The 27,449-nt window shown below is 41.3% G+C and overlaps 1 long non-coding RNA gene across 1 annotated transcript in view; it reads left to right on the plus strand.

Annotated features, from left to right (window-relative positions):
• Positions 1 to 2,565: 2,565 nt before the first annotated feature.
• Positions 2,566 to 27,449, plus strand: part of LOC132541809 (uncharacterized) — a 53,432-nt gene continuing 28,548 nt past the window's right edge. The window contains exon 1 of the long non-coding RNA XR_009552890.1: positions 2,566 to 2,658. This is a non-coding gene — a long non-coding RNA (uncharacterized LOC132541809). The remainder of the gene's footprint in view (positions 2,659 to 27,449) is intronic.

Below are 27,449 nucleotides of genomic sequence, written 5' to 3' on the forward strand. Positions count from 1 at the left end.
GGAACCAGGAATTCTTGGCTGAGTGGGAACGCAATGCAGTTTTCCTCTATTGATCAGAAAAGAACTGCCTTTATACCTTCCGAAGCGGAAGTGGCAGGCCAGAAAAGGAAATGGGTAGGATGGGGGTGGAGAGGAGAAAAGAGTGAGAAAGTAGCAAGCTTCCATCTAACCAGTGGGGATTAAATCAATGCCCTGCAGGCAGGGTGGGTCTCAGACAAAACAATGATTATGTAAATAGACCACAGTGTTAAGCAATGGAGCAGGGGGGAGCTGGCTTAATGCCCAACAGACCAAGCCCTTGTACCTCTCTCTGGGTTGCTGTTCCTTCTCCAGAGCAAGGCAGCAGCTTTTCTGTAGGGAGTTCTCTGGGTGCTTCTGATCCCTCCCTCTTTATCCTAATCCATCACACCTTGCTGGCATGTCTATTGACTCTTCCTCCAGCATATGCCCCAAGCCAGCCACTTTCCTCCACTGCCTCTAGTCCAAGCCACCACTACTGCCTCCTCTGTATATCAGTGTCACTGTCCTCTGTACCCTCTTTATCTTCAGTGGGAATCAGAGTGGTTGCTGTCACCCTCTGCTTAAATGTATCCATTAATGGGACCACGTGGTGGCACACCTTGTTGAATACATGTTACAGTGCACAAGGATCTGGGTTCAAGACCCCAACCTCCACCTGCAGGGGGAAAACTTTGCAAGTGGTGAAGCAGTGCTGGTGTCTTTCTGTCTCTACCCCTCTCTATTACCCCCTTCCCTCTGGATTTCTGGCTGTCTCTATCCAACAAATAAACAATGATAATTTAAAGAGTAGAAATATGAAAAAATACATCCATTATCTTCTCACCAACTTTAAAAGAAAGATTTTAAAGTGACACATCCGGTTGACCATATATGTTAGTGTGCAAGAATCTAGGTTCAAGATCTCTGGTCCCCACCTGCAGGGAGGAAGCTTCATGAGTGGTGAAGCAGTGCTGCAGTTCCCTCTCTCCCTCTCTTTCTTGTCTCCCTTCTCAGTTTCTCTCTGTTTCTTTCCAGTCAATAATACATGTTAGCGAGCATAAATCAAACCACCATCCACTGTAAGGAAGCAAAGATGTTTATTAACGAATTGCAATCCGGGCCGAGATGGTGACTGGTGTTAGTCTACCAAACTCGACCCCGAACAGGGCTCAAACCATACAATTTATAGGAATTCAGACTACACTCAGGGAGGGGGAGCACATCACCTTATCAACCTACATCCAATAACAGGCTATAGCAAACACAAGATCCAATCATTTCAAACTTAGCAAAAGCATGATCCATTCAAAGCAAAGCGCGGGCTAGTTTCAAATATAGTAAGATCACACAACCAATAGAATTCAACCAGGCACATCCTCCTGGCTATGACCACCCATCCGGTAGACAGCACACCACAAAGTCTGTTCAAAGGTCCTGATAAGGCTTGTCCCCATGTAGGGTCCTTCGAACAATGGGTGGCCTTCACTGGTGAGGTCCTGATAAGGCTTGTCCCCAGGCAGGGTCCTTCGAACAATGGGTGGCCTTAACTGATTAGGTCCTGCTTATTCAAGGGGGAAGGGGCAAGGAATTTTACACCTCATACTACAAGCAACTCATACTAAAAGCACTTAACAAACAACTGCATAAAAAGGGAATTTCAAGGCTACTGCCTTTTACAATACATAAATAAAATATTAAAAATCATTAGTGATTCAATAAATAGCTCACAAGATTATAAGATCATAGTGACATAATTCCATGATGCACTCACCACCAAAGTCGTGTGCCCAACTCCTCCCCAGACTTGCAACTGCTGCCTCATTTGACCTCCACTCTGACCGTATTACCCCCCTCCAAGATGTCCAGGCTACCACAGGGCATTTATGCTTACAGCAAACCCAGGCTGCTATATATTTCTTTTGAATGGCAAAATGCCTGTCTGATTATTATTTAGAGCTCAATATCTAAGCCATTGCCTCCAGAATCCTTCCCTGCCTACCTCACTCACATTGTTCCCCTCGAAGCCACTCTTTTCCACACTGTCTGGCTTGACTGTTTTCATTGCTCTTTGCGAAATGTATAAGCAGCATAGGTGTGTGTGTGTGTGTGTGTGTTTTCTATCCCACATTTCAGTGCACATTCCCTGCAAGAGCAGAGTCTGATGGTGACACCATGTGGGTGGAGCAACATGAACCAAGATGAACAAGATGCTTCGTTGTCCTTGTAAGTGCACAAAGTAGACAGCTCTTATGAAGCCAGAGAACACCCTGAGACCACCACTCTTTGCATAGATCCAGAAAACCCTCCATATCTTGTCTTTGAGGGAGGGTCATCAACCAGGCTGATTTTCAGAATGGGACTTGAAGTACCAATGGGTGCTCTAATTTTAATTCACATGGAGAACCTAGGTCATGGGAACCCAAGAGAGCCAGAGCAGAGTCTATACAGGCAATAATACTGGCTCTTTAATCCCTGGGAAGTGGTGAAAGGTGTGACCTCCTCACTGCTGATTAGTGAGGTGGGTCTGGGCGGGGTTCAGGAAGCTACAAGAAACCAGGCACATCTGCTCCCCATGATGCAACCCCAGTCCAGCCAGTGATTGGTAAATCAGCACGTAGCTTCCCTGCTCCTGGAACTTGGCACTAGATATGGAACAGGGTGAGCAGGAGTGGGTATGTGGACTAAGAAGTCAGGAAGTCCAGGATGAGATGGGAGAAAGCTGTCTTATTGCCTGAAATTTCCAAAAGCCAAGAGGTGGTAAGAGGAATCTAGACCTCTGGGTAAAGACAAGCTGGTATCTGATGTCATGGGACAGGACAAGTGTGTTGAAACAGTCTCTTCATCTCCAATGGTTGTGAGCTCAAGACATGAGGAGCTGACATGCATGAACCTGCCTCCTGTGGTTCCCCAACTCTAAGCTACCATTAGGCAGGAGGTCTGTGAGCTACTGGAGTATCCTCCTTGTAGAGGCTGCATATACAGCTCTTGAGTCAATGTGGGCTAACACTGTGGTTGTTTAGCCTCTTGCACTTGGGTGATAGAAATACAACCTGAATAAGTTTCAGATGCAAGCGAATCTGAAAAAAGGCCATGAGGGCAGCATGCAGCCTGGGTATCAGGAACTGGAACCAAGCACCTCTTCTCTCTGCACATGCACCTCATTGCTTTTCTTTCTAGAAGGACTAATTTTCTTGGCTTCTCAGCATTTTGAAAAAAACATGATCATCAAAAACTTCAAAGACTTGCCTGTATGTGTTCTCTAGCAAAGTTACAGATCCTAGATAAAGTTTAGGGACTAGGTATATGTATGCATGTAGCCATCAGTTAGGGGCAACTATATACCACAAAGTAAAAGTGCTTAATAGTCCTCTGTGATAGACTTAGACCTAATAAATCTCAGAAATCTAGTAGAATGGCCCAAAGAAGGCACCATAAATTATCTAATCAAATATTTATTACCTAGGCTTAGACACCCTTCTCTCCTATACTCTACTTCACTTCCCTCAATCTACTCAATTGACTACACAAAAGAAAGTGAGTAAAACATATCTCTTAATCTTTTCTGACAGCACCAGTACTACTGTTACTCCTTGATAATCTTTAGAAGAAACACTGTCTACAATTAGCCAAAAGATATACTGGCAAAAGAAAAAACAAGGTAAATATATATATATATATATATATATATATATATATATATATATATAGAGTAAGGGACAATTATTGTCTCCATGATAACCTTTATTAGAATCATCACACAAGGAAATGCAGTAAAACTTGAGGTTAACTTAGACTTCACTAAAATCCTAAGTGTATTTTTTCCCTAACTTGAGGCCAGAACCCATAAACCCAATACCAGTTTGGATACAACAAATGACACTCAATGTTTTAATAACTTGGAGGAAGTTTAAGCTCATCATATAAAAAAGGGACTACACAAGCTGGAAAAAGGCAAGAAGCTGGCTCACTTAATGATGGCCTTTTTGGTTACAGTTAGGCCAGCTCATCACCTGGGGGCCTAGTCAGGGAATTCTTGGATTCCCTCCATAGGTACAACGAAACTAGACTTCTGCTAGATCACTCTCTCTACCAACACTGGTCACTTCCATCAGGAATGTCATCATAAACCCTTTGGTAGGTCTCTCCAGGACCTTTCCCTCACTATAAAGTAGTGTGGTAGGGACTGCCCTACTCTTAAAGGGAGGCTGGTTCATCCTACTCTATCACTCAAGGAAGGCTGGTCCTGAAATGGGTGCAGCCTAGAATGTTCCTAGCTGTGACCATGAACTATGAGCTCAGACTGACAGGGACTCAGAAGTTGTACAGGCTCCTGTGCTAATATACATAGGCCGTGGGTCAGATTGATAGGGTAAACAGCTAATTGTATTTATATATTTTCTTCAAGCTTGGGAGTTACTCTCTGCCCTAATCCAGCTTTCTAGTCCTTTTCTAAACTCTGACACCATTTTCCCAGATAATATTTTTAGACCACCTCCATGTTATTGCTACTTTTAAAATCTTCTAAAAATGAATTCTTTCCTAGGAATTGACTTTTTTTTTAATTTAAGAAAGGAGACATTAACAAAACCATAGGATAAGAGGGGTACAGTGCCACACAATTCCTACCACCCAATCTCCATATCCCATCCCCTCCCCTGATAGCTTTCCCACTGTCTATCCCTCTGGGAGCATGGACCCAGGGTCATTATGGGTTGCAGAAGGTCTGGCTTCTGGAATTGCTTCCCCGCTGAACATGGGCGTTGACTGGTCGACCCATACTCCCAGTCTGCTTCTCTCTTTCCCTAGTAGGGTGGGTCTCTGGGGAAGTGAAGTTCCAGTACACATTGATGGGGTCGTTTGTCCAGGGAAGTCTGGTCAGCCTCGTGCTGGCATCCGGAACCTGGTGGCTGAAAAGAAAGTTAACATACAAAGCCAAACAAATTGTTGAACAACCATAGACCTAAAGACTGGAATAGTGCAGATGAAGTGTGGGGGGTATTCCCTGCAGGCTTTTGTGTACTTCAGCTTTCAAGTATATATTTTTCCCTAGTTTATGGGCACATGTGAACATATGCTCTATCTCAGGGGACCTGGACTATATCTAGGTTTGGGGACTTTATTGGGGAGTGGGACATCTGGAATGGAATTAGAGAATACTATGAAAGGAAAGGTCTCTCCCAAGTGATGAAGCTGAAGGGTTGTCATTCCACCCCTGAAGTCTCTGGACACAGTCTGAAGTGAAGTATGCTGGAAAAACATGGGCAATATACATATATACATATATATATTTAATAGTCAACCCATATCTGTGACCTTAGGAGGACTATAGCAGTTTCCAATGGAAGAAATGGGAATACAGAATTCTGTTGGTGGGAATGGTGTAGAAATTTACCCCTGTTATCTTATAATTTTATAAATCAATATTAAATCATTAATAAAAATTAGGGGAAAATTACTTCTAATATCCAGGTATCTAGCCTGTGCTTCCCAGAGAAGGAAACTGACTGACTTGACTTGGATCCTTTTCTCATTTCCAGACCAACCAAAAGAGACCATATGGTCTAATATGGCTGCTTCCATTGGTAATTCATGATTTCTCCATTGGGATGCTGAACAGATAGAACATAGATGGACTTTCTTCCATAAGTCTCCTTAAAAGAAATTAATTCCTGTGCTGACTATGGGCTTCAGATCAAACAGTTAACAGTATTTAAATATTTTCCCTGTATTTGGGAGCTACTTTCTTCCCTGATCCAGCTTGCTAGTCCTTTTTTTCCAACTATGACACCATTTCCCCAGACGATAACTTAGGTCACCTGTATATTAGATGTCAGGCTCAGGCAAAATCTAGTAAGGTCACGGATCCTTGGAATATACTTAAAATAGACCTACTAGCTTTTTCCAAAATGGAGACCCCCAAATCTTCATCTGCAATATTCTTGTCTTTAGGTTCATGATTAGTCAATTTTTTCTGTTTTATATTTTAAATTTTTTCAGCCACCAGGTTGCAAATGCTATCATGATGCCAATCTGACTTCCCTGGGCAGACGATCTCATCAATGTGTCCTGGAGCTCTACCTCCCCAGATCCCTATCCAACTAGGGAAAAAGAGAGACAGGCTGGGAGTATGGATCAACCTGTCAACACTCATGTTCACCGGGGAAGCCAGACTTCCCACCTTCTGCACCCCATAATGATCCTGGGTCCTTACTCCCAGAGGGACAAAGAATAGGAAAGCTTTCAAGGGAGGGGATTGAATACAGAGTTCTGGTGGTGGGAATTAGATGGACTTGTACCCCTTTTATTCTATGGTCTTGTTAATACTTCCATCTTCCATCTTATAAATAAATAAATAAGCCAATTCCTAGGAGAGAATCTATTTTAGAAGACTTTAAAAGTAGCAATAAATTTAAGAGAGAGAGACTAAAAAATAGACTAAAAATTCAACAACTCAGAGATGGTCATCATCAACATTCTTTACATCTTTCTATCTTTTAGTTGCCTTTGCTATTCCTAAAATGCTGGAGAACCCCAGAGCTCATCTTGGAAAACTCTCTCTCTCTCTCTCTCTATATATATATATATATATATATGTGTGTGTGTGTGTGTGTGTGTGTGTGTGTATGTGTGTGTATTATTGGATGGAGACACAGAAATTGAGAAAGGGGTGGGAGAGATAGAGAAGGAGAGAGACAGAAGGATACCTGCACTTGTGAAGCTTTCCTGCAGATGGGGACCAGAGACTTGAACCTGGGTCCTTGCACACTTAATGTGAGCACTGAACCAGGTGAACCACCACCTGGCCCCTTGGAAACTTCTCTTTTCTGTTCATATTTGCTTACTTGACAGCTCATTCAGACTTGTGTCTAGAATATTATGGAATTTTCAACTTCTCCCCAGACCTCTCTTTGATACCTATTTATATATCATTCTCAACAGCATGTTGGGTAACAGGCATCTCAGACTCCTTCCTTTCCTCTCATCTGATTGTCCCTGTGTCCCATTTCCTTCCATGTTAACTCAACTCTTGTGTGTGTGTGTGGGGGGGGGAAGGGGGTTCAGTTTGGGATCATCATGATGTCTCTGCCTCCTAATATTTCTCCTTATTTTCCTGATCTATCAGCAAATCCTATTAGCTCTACTGTCAAAATAGATCTTTTATCCACTACTTTCCATCCTGTCCACCTGCCACCCTAGTCCAGTCACTACCACCACCTTCTCCCACATCATTGCCACATGTTCCCACTGGCTGCCTTGCTTTTCCTGAATCTTGGCTTAAACCCCACCCAACCAGAAGGACTAGTGATCCTGAAAAAATGAAAGTAGGTTCATACCACTGCTTTCTCCAACCCTCCTCTGGTCTCCCACCAAATTCAAAGATAATGTCTCTTACTGTAATTTCTTTATTTCTGGGGTAGTGAAGATATTCTAACATCTTCAACTATTACTGGTGATGCTTGTACAACTCTGAAAGTATTACAAAAAACCACTAGTGTGTACACTCAAGAATGAGCTTTATAGTATATAAGTTTGTTTTTTTTTTTTTGCCTCTGGGTTATCGCTGGGGCTCAGTACTTTCACTATAAACCCACTGCTTCTGGAGGCTATTTTTTTCCATGTTGCCATTGTTATTGCTGTTGTTGGATAGGACAGAGAGAAATCAAGAGAGGAGAGGAAGACAGAGAAGGGGAGAGAAAGATAGACAGACACCTGTAGACCTGCTTCACTGCTTGGGAATCAACTCCCCCTGCAGTTGGGGAGCTGGGAGTTTGAACTGGGATCCTTACATTGGTCCTTGTGCTTCACACCATGTGTGCTTAACCTGCTGTACTACTACTCGGCCACCTAAAATTTACATCTTAAAAAAAACTTGTTTAAAAAAGATGCAAAGCTGTAGAGAAACTATTTTTAAAGCTTAGTATGGAATTTGAGGTCTTCTAACTGATTTTCAGGGCATGTCTGGAGAATGCAAGAACAATCTACCAAGTAAGAGGTTTCTTCTGGCTCTGTGATTCTCTAAACTCTGGCACTTATAAACTATTCCTAAAGCTTAGAAACTATTTTTTAAATCTTAGAATGGAATTCAAAGTCTTCTCACTCATCTGCAAGATTCATAGGGTCTGTTCAGAGTTCCCTTCCAAAGTATTTTTCCTTCTGTCCTTGTCCCTGTCCAGACAACATGCTTCTCCCCCAGCTCTGCATCTGGGACCTTGTTCAGAGTGTTCTTCTCCTGGGTTGTTCTTCTTGGCTCTTTCCTCTTCTTCAGTGAGGCTGTTCTGCCTGAACGTGTCATTGGTCACGTGTCAAAGTCTCCACTGCTTTCCAGTACTGACATGTTGGGTAGCCAAGAGACTTGTTTCATTGTAGGCATTTGGATCAGTTTCCTGGCACTGCCATAATGAAAGCTCATTGGTGTTCTTAATACAACAGAGATGGATTCTTTCACAGTACTAGAGGGGGAAAGTTCAAAATCAAGTTGTTCATAGACTTGGCTCTGGCTCAGAGACTCTGAGGGGAATGTGTTTCTTGCAACTCTCCTGGATTCTGGTGGGTCCCACACTCCTTGACTTATAGATGTTTCATTCCATTCTCTCCCTCCACTATCACCTGACTTTCTCCCTGTGTGTTGCTTCTAAGGACAATTGTCATATTGGATTTCGTTCACACTGCTTCAGTAGGACCTCAAAATAACTTAATAGCATCTGCAAAGACATGTATTTTACAAATAAGCTCACATTCAGTTTTCTTATATATATTCTCATTTTCTCTTAGCCTAGATGATCCTACTCTGATGTTGTTGGGGTGGACATTGCCAGCCCCATGCTGGAAATGAATGTTGAATAGATTACACTGTTCCTCAGCCTCTCCCATTCACTGTAAATGGCTCTCTAAGCCAGGTTGTGGTGCACCTGGTTAAGTGCACATAGTACTATGTACAGTGACATGAGTTTGAGATTCCAGATGCTTCACAAGTGGTGAAGCAGGTTTGCAGGTATCTATCTTTGTCTCTCCCTCTATATCGTCTCCTCCCCTCTCAATTTCTCTCTGTCCTACAGAATGAATAGGGGAAAAAAATGGCCACCAGAAGTGGTAGATTCACAGTGCCAGCACCAAGCCCCAGTGATAACCCTGGAGGCTAGAAAAAAAATTTTGCTAAGCAAAACAAAACAAGAAGAAAAAAAAAAGAAAGAAAAAGAAAAAAAGAAAAGGTTTTTTAGGGAGGATATGGATCATCCTGTCAACATCCATTTACAGCAGAGAAGCAATTACAGAAGCCAGAACTCCCACCTTCTGTACCCCATAAAGAATTTTGGTTCATACTCCCAGAGGGGAAGAAATATTAATGGAAGATAACCAGAGAGCTCTGAACTCCAATTCCATCAGGACCCTGAGAGAGAAGAGGAAGAAAGCAAAGAAACTTCAGAAGTAGTAATAGGTGTAGGTGTGACTTAGAAAAAAAAAAAAAAGAAGGCAGAAGTATAGAAAATTAAAGGGGGGCAAATATATATAAATATAGGTAGTTATAGAAATAATAGTTAGCGGGAGTCGGGCTGTAGCACAGCGGGTTAAGCGCAGGTGGCGCAAAGCACGAGGACCGGCATAAGGATCCCTGTTCGAACCCCGGCTCCCCACCTGCAAGAGAGTCGCTTCACAGGTGGTGAAGCAGGTCTGCAGGTGTCTATCTTTCTCTCCTCCTCTCTGTCTTCCCCATCTCTCTCCATTTCTCTCTGTCCTATCCAACAACGACAACAACAATAATAACTACAACAATAAAACAACAAGGGCAACAAAAGGGAATAAATAAATAAAATAAATATTTTAAAAAAACTTATTTAAAAAAAAGAAATAATAGTTAGCTCATATATATAACTATGGGAGAGTATTGCAACTTCCAATGGAGGGAATAGGGACACAGACCTCTGGTGGTGGAACAGTGTGGAATTATATACCCCTGTTACCTTAGAAATTTGTAATTAAATATTTACTCACTAATAAAATTTAATTCTATTTGTTTGAGTCCTCTCCCCACCTTTTTTTAGTGAGTCTGGCTAAGGGTTTGTCAATTTTGTTTAATTTCTCAAGGAACCATTATTTAGCTTCATTGATCTTTTGTGTAGTTCTGTTATTTTTGTTGTTGTTTATTTATGCTCCAATTTTGGCAATTTCAGTCCTTCTGGATGCTTTAGGGTGCCTTTGTTCCTCTTCTTCTAAGTCTTTAAGGCATGCAGAAAGGTCATTTACTTGAGCTTTTTCTTGTTCTCTAATGTGTAATTGTATGGCTATGTGTTTCCCTCTAAGTACTGCATAGCTGTGTCCCATATATTTTGATAGCTTGTGTCTTCATTTTCATTTGTTTCCAGAAACATTTGAATTTCTTGCTTGAGTCCCTCTTTGACCTAGCGGTTATTAAGCTGTATGTTGTTGAGTTTCCAAGTTTTGTGACTTTTAGTAGTTTTCTGTTTGTTGTTGAGTGTTAGCCTTACTCTACTGTGGTCTGAGAAGATGCTTGGGATAATTTCAATGCTCTTGAATTTGTTAATACTGTCTTTGTGGCCTAGCATGTGGTCAACCCTTGAGGATGTGCTGTGTGGATTTGAAAAGAATGTGTATTCCAGTTTCTTGGGGGTGATGAACTCTGAAAATGTCCAGGAGGTCTAGTTTATACATCTATTTGATTAATTCTCTTGTTTTTTTTTTTTTTTGATTCTCTGCTTAGTTGATCTAAGTGTGAGAGTGGGGTGTCAAAGACTCTTACTATTTATGTATATTTGTAGCCTTTTCAGTAAGTTTTTGATGTATTTAATGCTTGATGTTGAATAGATGTTAATAATTGTTAAGTCTTCTTGACTGATTTAGCCTCTGATCATTATGTAATGACTTTGCCTATCTTTTATTACTTTAAAGTCTATGTGTCAGAGATGAGATTGGCTGTTCCTGCACTTTTTTGTGGTCTATTAGCCTGCATGATAGTTTTCCATCCTTTCACTTTAAGTCTGTGTTTGTCTTGTTGGGTTAGGTGTAATTCTTGCAAACATATGGTTAGGTTGTATTTTCTGATCTATCCTCCCACTCTGTGCCTTTTGATGGGTGAATTTAATCCATTGACATCTACTGATATGGATTTAAATTATGGAGTGCCATTGTTCAACAGTTTTTTATTTCATCTGATATATGGCAAGTATTATGGTGATGTTCTTGTTAATAAGAGGTCTTATAGAACCTCTTTCAGGGAAGGCTTGGTGATAGTTGCTCCCTTTATCTGTTGCTTGTCTGAGAAAGTTTTTATCCCTCCATCTAGTCTGAATGAAAGTCTAGCTGGATATAGTTTCTGTGGTTGAAATCCTTTTTCATTGACAGCTCAGTAAACATTTTGTGATTCTCTTCTGGCTTTTAGAGTTTGAGTGGAGAAGTCTGCTGATAGTCTTATGGGTATTCTCCTGTATGTGAATTTTTTGTTTCTCTCTTGTAGCCTTTAGGATCCTTTCTTTATTCTTGCTTCTTTTCATTGTAACTATGATGTGTCTTGGTGTCTCCAGGCTTGGGTTGATTCTGTTTGGGACTCTCTGGACCTCTTGAATCTTAATGTCCCTTCTGTTGTTTGGGGCTGGGAAGTTTTCTTCTGTTATTTCCTCTAGGGTGTGTTGGTATGCTTCTAATTCTGCTTCTAAGATCCCTTCTGTTGCATTGCTTAATGCTGTGGTCTACTTACATAATCACTGCTTTACCTGAGACCTGCCCTGCCTACAGGGCATTGGTTTAATCCCCACTGGTTAGATGCAAGCTTGATATGCGCGCTTTTTCCTTCTCCCCACCCCCTATCCTATGTATTTCCTCTTCTGATCTGACACTTCCACCTCAGAAGATATAAAGGCCAGATTTTCTAATGAAGAGAGATTAGATTGATTGCACTGCATCCCCGTCCATCAATAAAGATTGAACTGCATCCAGCTCAGCCATGAGTCCCTGGTTGTCTCTCTCCCGCCCACAAAGGGGGCCCTGCAAGGGTATTCAATTCCCTTCCTTTCTTTCTTCCTCCGGTAGGCCAATTATGCAAATTTTATTTCTTTTGATATCATCCCATATCTCTCTGTTGTTGTTTTCAGTCTCTCTCAATCTCTTTTTTAGCTCCTTTACCTCCTTCTTAGTTTTCTCTAGCTCATTCTTTGGATAATTCTGTTTTCTGCTTCTGTTATCCTTTCCCTTCCCTCAGCTTTCTTCTTCAATTCAGTTATAGTATTATCTTGTTCTGCTATTTGTCCTTTTAGCTCATATATTTCAGCTTTCAGTTCTCTAATTACCTTGAGGTAGCTGGTATTTTCCTTGAGGGTCTCATCTGTTGATTCCCTATTTCTGATAGCCATTTCCTCAATAGTGGCTCTCATTTCTGTAATAATAATAATAGTTCCATTATTGTTTGGATAGTTCTGTTATCTATAATTGCTTCTGACTAATTTGGAGTTTCTTCTGGAGTCCTGTCCTCATTCATTGTGCTAGCAGTTTTATTTGTTTTCAAGTTAGCCCTTTTTTTGGTGTGGTTTGCATTTTTCTGTCCTGTTGTTTTTCAGTTGTGTTGTGTGAGTATAGGCTACACTAGAGTCTTCTCAGATGAAGTCACAAACTTTAGAAAGTACAATAGCTATGAAAGCAAAGATTAATACAGTTCAACCAAAACCTGTTAGTCAAGCAACACCTCCACTCTAAAAACAAAAACCAGCAATACAAAGGGAAGGAAAAAAGAAGAGAGAGAGAGAAAAAAAGAAAGTCAAGAATAGACAAGTAGGAAAGACACCCTTGCTGATCCAGGAGTCTTGATAAAGAGATTATCTCCAAAGGAGTCCCACAAGGAGTAGCTAGTGTTGAGGGTTGGAAAGTAACAAAACAGAAAACTCCCAGCCAGTCTCCCTGTTTCCTTTGTCCTTTTTTGGCCTCTTTTTGCCAAAGTCCAAATATGGATTATAGGACTCTTCTTTAGTTCTTGTCATCCCACCCAGTGCAGCCCTATTCCACTACTGATCCAGAATTCCCACCCTCATCTGAAACATCCCAGTTCTGAAGCAGCCTCCTTGCAGAGCTCGGGCCATGTGTTATTTCCAAGTCACCATCTTAGCACACTAATAAAATGTAAAAAGAAAAAAGAATGAAAAAGCATCTGAGTTGGATTTACATGGATTAGATATACTTGTTGTGCATATAATCTTTGGATCCTTTCTAAGCTCAGCTCCTTTGACCTTCCCTCTCAGCATCACTTCCTTCCTAGTCACATTACCAGTGTTCTCTACAAACCTTTCTTATGTTCCTCCTCCAGCCTAAAATGCTATTCTTCATACCACACAACCCAACCTATGTTCCAGCCTCAGTGTGAGTTTCTTCTACCTGAAACATCTGCATTGACTCCCACCCTACCCCCAAATAGTGCCTAATGCATCCTTGGTCATTCACGCACCAGCACAGAAATTACACCATCCTTGAGTGCCACTCCCTGGGCTAACCACTCAGAAAACAGGGCGGAATATATTCCCTGCAGGCCCAGCCCACTGTAATGTCTCTTCACAGAAGGAGCATGTGGTAGAAAGTGTTGTGTTTCAGACTGAGGCCTCCCACTTAACATCTCTGTTGTCTTGAGTAAGAATTGTGGGCTGAACTGTGTCTCCCCAAGAAGCAAATTGAAATCGTACCTCCTGGTACCTGTGGATGTGATGCTATTTAGAAATAGAAACTGTGTAGATGTGTTAGGTAAGATGGAATCACCTTGAATATGACCGCAAATTTAATGATTCATAAAGTGTATTACAGACACATGGAGGGAAGGAATCATGTGGCTAAGTGCTACATTCACAAGCTAAAGACACCAAGGGTTGCCACAGCCACCAGAAACTGGACGAGGCAGGAAGGATCCTCCCCTGGAGTCTTCCAAGGGAGTACAGACTCCCAACTTATGATAGAATAGGTCTTCTATTGTTTTAAACCACACAGTGTGTGATAATTTGTTATGATGGCAGCTCTGGAAAAAAGAATGCAATAAGTTACTCACTGAGTTTGTGACTCAGTTTTTTCTTCTGTAAAATAACCTGGTCAGAGTTATCAGAATGATTAAATCATCATTTTTGATGCGTTATACAGGCCCTACTATATATGTGAGACTCTTTACTAAGTCCTTCAAATGTGCTATTTACTTTAAAACACTGTATAGGTCTGTTTTAAAGTCATGTTGTACCTAAATTACATTTACAAAATACTTTGGCCAAAAATATTGCTTGAAAATGGATCCCCCCCATCTTTGAAAGCTACTATCTTCCCTGATGCAGCTTTCTAGTCATTTTTACAAATATGACCAAATTCCCCCACCAGACAATAACTTATATTAGATTTCAGGTTCAGGTAAAAACTAGTAGAGTCATGGGTCCCTTGAAATATATATAAAATAGACCTACTAGTTTTTTCCAAAACAGAGACCCCAAATCTTTATATGCAATATCCCAGCCTTTAGGTTCATGATTAGTCAATAATTTGTTCTGCTTTATATCTTAACTCTTTTTCAGCCACAAGGTTCCAGATGCTATCATGATGCCAACCTGATTTCCCTGAGCAGATGACCTCACCAAGGTGTCCTGGGGCCCCACCTCTCCATAACCTTATCCCACTAGGGAATGAGAAAGACAGGCTGGGAGTGTGGATCAAACTGTCAAGGCCCATGTTCAGCGGGGAAGGTGAACATTACAGAATTACAAAAGCCAGGCGTTCCACCACTTGTACCCCATAATGGTCCTGGGTCCATACTCCCAGGGATATAAAAAATGGGAAAGCTATTAAGGGAGGGGTTTGGATATGGAGCTCTGGTGGTGGGAATTATGCAGAGTAGTGGCCCTCTTATCCTATGATCTTGTAAATATTTCCATTTTATAAAAAAAAAGATTAAAAAGAACTAAATAACAAAAGAAAATGAAGTATTGATCAATATTATATTTTGTTTTTATTTCATGCTATTGTCTGTAGGGTTATCACTGAGGCTTGGTGCTGGCATAACAAATCCACTGTTCCTCGGATGATTTCTTTTTCCTTCCCTCTGTTTCTTTTTCCCTTTTTCTTCCTTCCTTCCTTCCTTCCTTCCTTCCTTCCTTCCTTTCTTTCTCTCTTTCTTTCTCTCTCTCTTCCTTTCTCTCCCTCTCTCTCTCTCTCTCTCTCTCTCTCTGTCTCACTCTTTCTTTCTTTAGTTCTTTCCTTTATATAGAGACAGAGAGAAACAGAGAGAGAGATGGGGGAAAGCAGGAAAGAGATACCTGTAGCATTCCTTCACTGCTCATAAAGGTTCTCCCCTGGATCCTTGCACATGATAATGTGTGCACTCCATAGGGTGCAACACTTTCCAGACCCTTGATCAATATTTTCAAGACAAGTTTTTGAGATATATTCATATGTATATATGAATAATTTGAATGAAACATTGGAAAAATCTGGCAATTATTACACCTGTGGATCCATGCCCAAACCCAGATCTAAAACATGTGCCTCACTTCAAGCAGTCCTCATTCAGCTCCTAACTTGAAATCACTAGTGTGGGACTATGTGGAAGTTTGGTAGAGCTTAGGGAAGCTCCTCCCATCTTCACAGATGGAGGTCTGAAAAGACACCTCTCTTGTTAGCCTCTCTCCATAGAGATGAGCCAAGAGAGAAAAGTCTATCATACTCAGCTTGCCTCTGTAAGACTCCCGAAATTCACAAAGAGCCTACATCCCCTACTGTCAGCCAAATGGTTACACTCACTCAAAGTTCACACATTTCCACTTCACCTTATGATCACAAAGGAAGAGCACATCCTGTCACACACTCCTAACACCGGACAAGTGAAAAGCCCCCAAGACCTTATTTCCTGTAGCCCTTTTGATGTCTTTAAAGCCTTGTTCTTCCCTCTCTATCTCACTTTACTGATTCAACCCCTATTCTTCTCTCAAATGCCTTTGGATAATTAAATGTCTGCATCAGGAGACTAATTGTATTGATCTTTATGTATCAACTCTTGTCATACCAGCCCCTGCCATAGGGGCATGCTGACCTTTAAGAAACCTGTGAATTCTGACATGTGAAAACTGTTCTTTGTCTAGCCTTCTATATTAACCCAAACCTACCCCCCAATAAATGAGTGTGTTCATACCAGAATCCTCCCTGGGTTTCTTTCTTTTCATGCAGTTTCTTGAACTGATGATGAGAAATTTGGTAGTTTACCTTTCTAGCTGAGAACCACCCACGCGAGTGCCGGCACACTAGTCTACTTTCTGTCATTCTAGATGGGGCTTGACTTGTCCCACTATTTATAGGAGCAGAACCATCCGGTCTGTCTTCTCCTCTGCCTGGTTTTTCCATGGTGCTGGGAGGTTACACTCTTTCTTCATTCCTGAGCATCCAGTATGGGTGCACATAACACATTATCCATTCTACACACATGTATTAGTGTTTTAATTCCCATTCAATGGCAGACAAAGAACAGAGGAGTTATGCACTTAGGCATGTTCTCACAGCTTCTAAATTCAGAAATTGGACCTAATGAAACTCTGAGCTAAAGCTTTATGTGTCTATAAATGTGTGTCTTTCATACATAGGCATGTATGGAGCATGTGGAACTATTGGTGGTAGTTGTAGGAGAAGACATTTTACTAAATATACCTAACTGCATTGACCAAAGCTATGTATGGTAGTGGTTCTCTATAGCCTACTCCTGATGGCTCTTTCTGGATATATTGCTGTTTGACAAATAGATAATTGGTCCCCAGCAAAGAGCTAGAACACATGAATTTAGAACAAACCCATGAGTCTATCAACCCTTCCCAACCTCATTCCATAAGTTGAGCAAGAGAAAACCATAAAATGTCAAATGGCACTTTGCTTCTGTGATTAGTGAACAAGAGAAAGTCTTTATGGGCAGCAGACTGGTCTGGAGGTTACAATGGATGGTATGACTCAATTACCTGCCTAGCCTGCCACTCAATCACATCTTCTGGCTGAGAAGTTATGGTTGTGTATCTCTGAAAAATCCAGGACTGATGAAGCAGCTATGAAGACTCTAAAGAGATGAAGGCAACATAACAGTTGTGGGAGGGGAGAAGGATCCAGTGAAAACACTAGGGTCAAGGAAGGGGGTAGGACTGCTGTGGGAAGGGGGCCTTTCAGGTCCTGGTGCAAGATGATGGAGGAGGACCTAGACTGGAATGTGGGACTATGTGAAAACTTGGTAGAGCTTAGGGAAGCTCTCCCATGCTTGGATGGAGGTCTGGAAAGACACCCCACTTGTTAGCCTCTCTCCTTAGAGATGAGCCAAGAGGGAAAAGTCTCCCAGACTCAGTTTCTCCTTGTCATTCTCCCAAGCTCACGGACAGCCTACAGGGCTCTCACACTTAAATTCCCCTGCTAGCAGCAGGCCAAATGGTTGCCTGCTTTAGGGTTCACTCAGAGTTCACACATCCACTTCACCTTTTGATCACAAAGGAGAACACACTCTATCATATACCCCACAACACCAGACAGTGAGAAGCCCAAATCTTATTTCTTTGTGTCCTTTGATATCTGTATTTACATCAAGTTTTGTTTTTCTTTTCTCTACCTCACCTTACTGGTTTAACCCCTATGCTTCTCTCAAATGCCTTTGGATAATTAACCTGCCTGCATCATGGAGATTAATTGTCTTGACCTTTATGTATCACATCAATTATTGTCATACCAGCCCCCACCATAGGGGCAAGCTGACCTTTAAGAAACCTGTGATTTCTGACATATTTGAAAAATGTTCTTTGTTTAATTCTTTATATAAACCTGTACCCATCTTCAAATAAATGACTGTTTGTACCAGAATATTCTGCGAAGCTGCTGTCTGAATCACGCAGTCCCTGAGATCCGGTGAGGGAGGTTCAGTGGTTTGCCCGCTGGCTGGATCCCCTCCACTGGAGTTCCAGCACTGGAAGTGTAAGTATTTTGTAAAAAACTGAGAACTCTGGATGTTGGGCAGTGGCACACTGGGTTAAGTGCACATAGTATGTAAGGACCTGCACAAGGATTCTGGTTGGAGCCCTCCCAGCTCCACACTTTCAGGGGGGTTGCCTTACAAGCAGTGAAACAGATCAGAAGATGTCTATCTTTTTCTCTCCCTCTCAATATTCCCCACCCCTCTTTATTTCTTTCTGTCCTAAACAAAAACAATTGGAAAAGAAATTCCACAGGAGCAGTGTAGTTTCGTAGATTCATAGTGTAGTTGCTGAGCCCCAGTGATAACCCTGGAGGAAAAAAAAACCTGAGAAATTTTACACATGCACCAACAACTGCTTCTACTGTAAATCATTAATCCCTCCCCAATACAAAATTTAAAAAAAGAAAAAAATACTAGGGACACCAGGTCTCTGTGGTTCAGTGATAGGTCCTGCTGTCGTGAGAGCCTGGTTCACTTGGTGTGGTCTCTGGTTTACCTCTGAGGAATAAAGTGGCTTCCTCCTTACTGGGAGAGTGGTGACTCACCTTTAAGTCACCAGTAGTGGGGAAGATACAACAGACCACAGTCTGTAATGCTCACATGAATTTCTAGAAAGTTCTGGTTTAGGGGGTCTGGGAGTAGATCTGAAATGCTGTGATATTAAAACGTTCCTTAACAATGCTATCTACTGGCTGAAAGGCTGTTAGAGCAAGAGAGCAAGCCACATCCTGATTTGTGAAGTGTTTCTACACACACACACACACACACACACACACACACACACTCACACACACACACACACACACACACACACACACACACACACACACACGAAAAAGACAGACATCTGTGTGATTCAAGTTCTTCCTTGAACCAACCGTGTGGTTGGGAGCAAAAGGAACAGTCCCTTGAGGCTTATCTATAAAATAAGACAACTGTCAATCACTTCTTAAGTCATCATGAAGATTAAAGGAGATAACATATTCTGGTATTTATAACCATATTGGCCTGGAAGAGAAGACGAATCTGTCATAGGTGTTGGGGAAGAGAGAGAAGCAATTCCCTTTTGGTATCTCTCTGTGGAAATGTCCCAAGTCTCTTTCTTCTTCTGTTGTGGTCCTGCATCCATGTATTTATGCAAGAGCCTATTTACATACTCACTTACTTATTCACTCTAATGTCAGACATCATCTAGGAGAGACTTTAGGAACCATTTAATGGAACACTTGAGGGCTGTTTGAAATGCTGATTCAGATCTCCATAGATTTCCCTGGGACAGCACTTGCTGTGGTAACTGTAGAGTCTCCAAATTTCATCAAGCCACTCTGGTTTCATCCTCAAGAAGAAGACAGGTCACCCCAACAAGAAACACCATTTGCCTCTATGAGAGGCCTTTGGAAAATTTTTATTTTCCTCTTCAATTTTTGGACATTCTAAAGTATGTAATACTCTAACAACACCCCCCCAAAAGAACTTTTTGTTAATCGGTGTACTTTTAGGACACACAATGCAACAAGAACTCTTGGAACCTGTCCTAGAATTCCCTGATTCATAGAGGTCCTCTCCTCACCTCCTTTTCCAGCAGAAGAATGCTCCAAGTCTCTGAGACTTGACTAAAACAAGACAATAGCTAACCAGAGGTCCAAGGTCAGCCAGAATTCCTCTGGAGTTGACCTTAAGATGGGGGTGGAGGACCAGTGAGGGTCAAGTCCTTTAAACTGAAGAAGCTGCCCGAGGGCATTTCTAGGGAACCAGGATGGTTCCTCAAAGGCTGTTTGTTTTTCATCTACTGGAAAATATAGCAACATTGGAGAGATAAAGGCAGGAAGAAAATTCAGATCAACCCCAAGTGGTTAAGTACCCCACCCGAGGGAGCTCACATAGCTACCAGAAACCCAACCAGCCTGTCATGGGGCTGTTATTTATTTATTTATTTATTTAAATTTTACAAAATTACATGTCAGCAGGGGTTTAAATCCACACCATGACCACCACCAGAGTTCTGAATCTTCACTCACCCCACTGCACACACAGTTCCTCTAAGATTGTAGACATGGACCAACCATCATGTCTACAACTATCTGTCCACATTTATACATAATTGCCCCATTTTTCTCCTGATTCAATCCTTTCTTCCCCTCTAAGCCACTCATGACAACATAGCTGCCTCCATATGTCCCTCTCCTCTCTTTTTCCTTCTCTCTCTCTGGGTGCTGATGGAGCTGGAGTTCAGAGTCCTCTTATCTTCATCCTATCACTTCTTTCCCACTGGGAACATGGATCAAAGTTGTTTTTGAGGTACAGAATGTAGAAGTTCTGGCTTCTGTATCTGCTTCTCCACTGAGCATGGGCGTTGATAGGTTGATCCATACCCTCCTGGGGCTGTGTTTAGAGCTAATTAAATGGTAGGTTTTCCAGGCCAGGAAAAGACAAAAACAACCCACGGCTTCCTTCTGTGAATTGACCACATCTGTGCTGAGGGATCTGGGTGTTCATTATGTAAGAGATTTAGCTTTGACAGTACACTCAAAGCTCACCCTCTCCACTTAATCCATCACAGAAAAGGTTTACTTCGTCACAGTCAACCTACAATGAAGAAACTGAGGCTCTGAGAGATCGTGACCTGACTGAGATCATGGAGTTGTCAGATGAGGAGATGAATGTACCTCTGCTCACTCACCATTAAATATAGTCTCTCAGAACAAGTTTCTTTGTGTTTCTTTTCCCAAAAAATTTAAAGATTTTTTTTCTTAATTTAATTTATTCAATTATGGATAGAGACAGAGTGATACTGAAATGGAAGGAAGAGCTAGACAGGGAAACCTGCAAGCCTACAAACCTCCAAACCTTCTTCACCACTTATGAAGTTTGCCCTCTGCAAGTGGAGATTAGGAGTTTGAACTTCGGTCTTTGAAGCACTGTAATGTGTGCACTCACCTGAGTGTGCCTGAGTGTGCCATCACCCAGCCCCCTTTCACATTTCTTTATATTTAACTATTTTTTAAAGCATCACTAGGGAATGAACCCATAACTTGTGCCTGCATGCTCGGTACCACCACTAAGCAGTCTCCCCAGTTTGACTTTGTCACTCTTTATTTCTTAGATTGAAAGAGAAGAGAGAGAAGAAAGGATAGAAAGAAGAGATACCACAGCACTTCTCCATCATCAACAAACTTCCCTCAGTGTCATTCATGACACTGCCATGTGGTGGTGGAACTTGAACACAGATTTAGAGACTTTGTGGTGCTACTAAGGGCACACCTTTCTACTTCATCACCTTGCTTTTATTCTCCAACTTTTGCCCTCATGGCTGTAAAGTTGCTGCCAACCATAACTGTTTCTCCTCAACACATGACAGGAGAGAGTGACTTCTTCATGAGCCTGTTAAATGTTGAAAAGTTCTCTAGAGCTTTTTTTTTTTTTAATTTCCACTCATCTCTATTGGCCAGAATTGTGTCATGTGTTTTTCATAACCCAGTCTCTGGGAAGAAGTGGAATTACTATGACTGGCTTGGATCAATCAAATTTCATCCTAGGGGTTCTCTATTCCTTCAAGTCCATGACTCTCAGGTAATAGGAAACTGTAGGATAGGTGACAGTATTCCAGATTTGCCTTAAACGATGTATTCAGTAGACAGATAAATAGATAATACGTATAAACAAGGTATTAAATTCAAATTTAGATAAATAATTTTAGCCAAAATACATGTGGGATATTCTCATACTAAAAATTATTTATTAACTAGAATTTAAATCTTGTTGGATAGCCAGTGCTGGCTCTTGGAGTACTAATAAGGGATGGGTAGTGTCTGCCAGAGCTGGTTTAATCCCCAATCTCTCTGCTAAGAAGAAAGCCAATCTGTTTGTATGAAACATGAATCTTGATAATGTTTTCTTTCATACCTCTATATCTCTTTCCAGCCCACATACCAAATCTCAGCAAAAATGAGGGTTTGCTCATTGATATTGAAACTGGGTGACTGGGGGCCAGGCGGTGGAGCAGTGGGTTAAGCGCACAGGGTGAAACTGGGTGACTGATAGTCACCTGGGGTGTTTCCTTCCACTCCACATCCTGGTCCAGACCCCAGTTTCAATTTGTGTGTTTCAGTTCCCTTAGACCTAGTTTCAAAATATCTCCCCAGTGGGGGTTGGGCAGTGGTGCACCTGGTTGAACACACACATTACTAAGCAGAAGAACCTAGGATTAAGGTCCCATCTGAGGGGAGAAGTTTCACAATAGGTAAAGCTGTGCTACAAATTTCTCTCTCTTTCTCTCTCTCTCTCTCTCTCTCTCTCTCTCTCTCATTCTCTCCCTCTCTGCCTTTCCCTCCCCTCTCAATGTAAAATAAATTAAAATATTTTTAAAAATATCTCCCCAGTACACTTATTTTTCTTCTTGGCTACCACCATCATCTGCTGTGAACAATCTTCAGTCAGGGTCTGCTCAAGTCCCCAGAGGACATCTGAGAATGTTTGGAGACATTTCTGATTGTCACGCCCTGGGAGGGAGGGAGGGACAGGATTGTTCCCACACCAGAATTACCTGGCCCCAAATGTCACAGTACTGAGCTACAAACCCTGCTATGAGTCCCACCCTCAGCCCAGATGACTGGCCTGCCTCCCTTACTCCCCACACATACACACTGGCCTCTCAACTTCCTTTCAGTTCTTAACTCAGCCAGCTGGAAATGTCACTGAAGCCTTTTTCTTCTCCCATTATACCCTCTCAGTGACCTTCTCTACTCTGAACACCACCGAGCACTGCCTCTCTGGGGGAGGCAGTGTGATTTTCTCTGGACTTGATGTACTTATTTGTGCTGATGCTTTGACTTAATTTAATTTCCCATTTTTCTTTCTCCAAGAAATGTTGCTTTACAAAGCAGTCTCAAGGGAACAGTTTCACATCTCCCCCAAATACATAACAGCACACCTCATTCTCCACCGAAGTACCATCTCCCTCTGCTGCTTTCTTCTTCAGTGGAATTAAATTAACACTTAAAAATAAACAAAAAATTAATAAAAGTCCCAAAATGTGGAAACTCAACAGTACAGTACTAAAATATTGGGTCAAAGAGGAAATTAAGGAAGAAATAAAAAATTTTTGAGAGTTCAATGAAAATGAAGACACGAGCTATCAATATATTTGGGACACAGCTAAGGCAGTACTGAGAGGTAAGTTCATAGCCATACAAGCACACATTTAGAAACAAGAAAAAGCTTAAATAAACAACCTGATTGCACACCTTAAAGATTGATAAGAAAAAGAAGAACAAAGGAACCCTAAAGCAACCAGAAGGATGGAAATGACTAAAGTTAAGGCAGAAGAAAATAGTATTAAAAATAAGAAAACCATACAAAAGATGAATGTTGGTTCAAAAGTAAAGTTTGGTTCTTTGAAAGGGTAAACAAAATAAACCTAACCAAAGAAGTGAAAGACTTGTATACTGAAAAATATGAGTCACTACTCAAGGAAATAGAAAAAAACACAAAGAGGTGGAAAGATATTCCATGTTCATGGGTTGGAAGAATTAACATCATTAAAATGAATATACTACCCAGAGCCATATACAAATTTAATACAATTCCCATCAAGATCCCAGCCACATTTTTAAGGAGAATCGAACAAAGGCTACAAATGTTTATCTGGAACCAGAAAAGACTTATAATGGCCAAAGCAATCTTGACAAGAAAGAACAGAACTGGAGGTATTACACTCCCAGATCTCAAATTGTATTATAGGACCATTATAATCAAAATAGCTTAGTACTGGAACATGAATAGACACACTGACCAGTCGAATAGTATTGAGACTCTGGAAGTAAGCCCTCACACCTATGGATATCTAATCTTTGACAAAGATGCCCAAACTATTAAATGGGGAAAGGAGAGTCTCTTCAAGAAGTGGTTTTGTAAAAAATTGGCTGAAACATGTAGAAGAATAAAACTGAACCACTATATTTCACCAAACACAAAAGTTGAGTTCCATGTGGATCAAGGACTTGGATGTTAGACCACAAAATACCAAATAATTAGAGAAAAATATTGGCAGAAGTCTTTTCTACATAATTTTTAAAAATGTATTAGTGATGTAATTTTGGTCTACAAGATTATTTATTTATTCCCATTTGTTGCCCTTGTTTTTTATTGCTACAGTTATTGTTGTTATTGCTGTTGTTGGATAGGACAGAAATAAATGGAGAGAGGAGGGGAACACAGAAAGGGGGAGAGAAAGATAGACACCTGCAGACCTGCTTCACCACTTGTGAAGCGACCCCCTTGCAGGTGGGGAGCTGGGGACTCAAACCGGGATCCTTATGCTGGTCCTTGCACTTCGTGTCACCTGCACTTAACCTGCTGTGCTACTGCCTGACTCCCTCTGTATGAATTTCAAAGACATCTTCAATGAAATGAATACAATTACAAAGAAGACTAAGGCAAATATAAACCTATGGGACTACATCAAATTAAAAAGCTTCTGCACAGCAAAAGAAACCATCACCCAAACAAAGAGACCCCTCACAGAATGGGAAAAGATCTTTGCATGCCATACATCAGACAAGAGGCTAGTAACCAAAATATATAAAGAGTTCATCAGACTCAACAACAAGAAAACAAATGACCCCATCCAAATAATGAGGAAAGGACATGAACATAATACTCACCACAGAAGAGATCTGAAAGGCTGAGAAACATGAAAAAATGCTCCAAGTCATTGATTGTTAGAGAAATGCAAAAAAAGACTACAATGAGATACTACTTCACTACTGTGAGAAAGTCATACATCAGAAAAGATAGCAGCAACAATTGCTGGAGAGGTTGTCGGGACCAAGGAACCCTCCTGCACTGCTGGTGGGGATGTAAATTGGTCCAGCCCCTGTGAGAACAGTCTGGAGAACTCTCAGAAGGCTAGAAATAGACCTACCCAATGATCCTGCAATTCCTCTCCTGGGGATATAGCCTAAAGAACCCAACACAAACATCCCAAAAGATTTGTGTATACCTATGTTCATAGCAGCATAATTTTGTAGTAGCCAAAACCTGGAAGCAACCCAAGTGTCCAACAACAGATGAATGGCTTAGCAAGTTGTGGTATATATACACAATGGAATACTAAAGACTCTGGGGTGGGTGCGGGGGGAGAGTACAGGTCCAAAAAAGGATGACAGAGGACCTAGTGGGGGTTGTATTGTTATGTGGAAAATAGATAAATGTTATGCATGTACAAACTATTGGATTTGGGAGTCGGGCTGTAGCACAGCCGGTTAAGAGCAAGTGGCACAAAGCTCAAGGACCAGCATAAGGATACGGGTTGAGCCCTGGCTCCCCACATGCAGGGGAGTTGCTTCACAAGTGGTGAAGCAGGTCTGCAGGTGTCTGTCCTTCTCTCCCCTTTTTTTATTCCCTTCCCTCTCTCCATTTCTCTCTGTTCTATCCAACAACGATGACAACAATAACAACAAACAAACAACAAGGGTAACAAAAGGGAATAAATAAATATAATAAATATTTTTAAAAGACAAACTATTGGATTTACTGTTGAATGTAAAACATTAATCCTCCAATAAAGAAATTTTTTAAAAAATGGTGCTTTTGCTATTTTCAGCCCATCTTGGATTGAGCATGAAGAAATAATGTTAAGTGAAATAAATCAGAAACAGAAGGATGAATATGGGATGATCTCACTCATAGGCAGAAGTTGAAAAACAAGATCAGAAGAGAAAACACTAAGTAGAACTTGGACTGGAGTTGGTGTATTGCAGCAAAGTGAAATACTCTGGGTGTGTGGTGTAGGTGTGTGGGGTAGGATTCAGGACCTGGATCATGATGGCAGAGGACCTAGTGGGGATTGTATTGTTATGTGGAAAACTGATAAATGTTATGCATGTATAAACCATTGTATTTACTTTGGACTCTAAAACATTAATCCCTCAATTAAAAATAAATTTTTAGAAAGACAATATGATATTTCTAAAGCTTATATTTGCTTCTAAAGGCTAAATGTTATCTCTTCTTTGACATTTAAAACTATTTACTTATTTGATAAGACAGAGAGAAATTGAGAGCAGGAGGGAGGGAGAGGGAGAGAGAAAGAGAGACACCTATAGCACTGTTTAAACACTTGTGAAGCTTTGTTCCTGCATGTGGAGACCAGGGGCTTGAACCCAGATTCTTGTGAATATGTGCACTCCACAGGATGTGCCACCATCTGGCTCCCTACAAGTTATCTCCTCTGCAGTTGTTTTCCTTTAGGAAGTTTTTTCAGAATATTCTGAAAGTATGGTCATAATAGATATAACTACAAAATAAAAGGTTGAAATTCTCTTACCTCTGGGAAGATTTTGGTGTTGCTTATGTAGGTATTGTTGTTTATTTAAAGGTTCCTATTTGGCCTCCAGCTCCCCAGAAGCCCCACCCATGAATGAACCTACAGGGTTTGCTTGCTCCCTGGGAAGAAAACAGACTTATTTTTCATGACCAGCAGAGGGGGCTACAGGAATGCCAAATCTCTTTATCTTGGTTCCCACACAAAAATTGGAGGGTTTTAGGTGTTGTGTTTATTTTTTTCCCACCAGAGCTATTCCTGGGGCTTATTACCTGCACAACACTTCTCTCCCCCCCATATTTTATTTTATAAGACAGAGAGAAATTGAGAGCAAAGCGAGAGACAGAGAGGAAGAGACTTGCAGACTTGTGAAGCTTCCCCCTTCAGGTGGAGAGTAGAGGTTCAAACCTGCACTTAACCAGGTACAAGGCCTCCCCCATCCCTCAACTGATCCTTCATCTCTCAGTTCCCTAAGAGAACATTTGGGGACACTTAGTAGACAATTCCTTTATTTCTTTGTGCATTTTGAACTAGGACTGCCTTCTTTAGTTTAAGTCAGTATTTCTCAACCCTGGCTACCTGTTAGACTCACCTGCATAGCTTTTTAAAAAAAATAATTAATAAAATTAAACGTCATTCAGTTAACATGCCCAGAAATTCTAATTCTTGCTTGAAACAGACCTGAGCACTTCAGCCAAGTTCAGGGTCAGCTTGCAGTGAGGGCACTTTTAGGAGCAGACTCTGTTCCTGGACCTGCCTGAGCCTCATTCTGCAAACCCTCACCAGTGAGAGATGATAGCATGTACAGGCCACTTGCAGAGGTGTTTCCTAATGATAATCTTTCCAACAAAAGCAATAATGCAAAGTTTATGCAAGGATATAGCAACCCTAAGTGACTCAAAAGGTATTTAGGGGGCGGTTCCTCCCTCTGGTCAGAATGAGTAATCCTTCAGCAAGATTACAAGGCATTTAATAAGAAACTGTCTCCAAGGTGAAAGTCCAAAATAAGGGAAAACTGTAGCAGGAAGCTTTGCTTCAGACACCCCTTTTGGATAGTGTGCATAGGTTGATCTCTTTTCCCAAGAAGAGCAGAAAGTGCTCCCAGTCCTTTTTCTCAGATCCAAGGACAGGATGAGGTTCACTTCATTAATCTGGCTCCTTCAGTATGCACCT

Source organism: Erinaceus europaeus, chromosome 1 (genome assembly GCF_950295315.1).
Source record: "Erinaceus europaeus chromosome 1, mEriEur2.1, whole genome shotgun sequence".
In the NCBI taxonomy this organism is placed as follows: Eukaryota; Metazoa; Chordata; class Mammalia; order Eulipotyphla; family Erinaceidae; genus Erinaceus; species Erinaceus europaeus.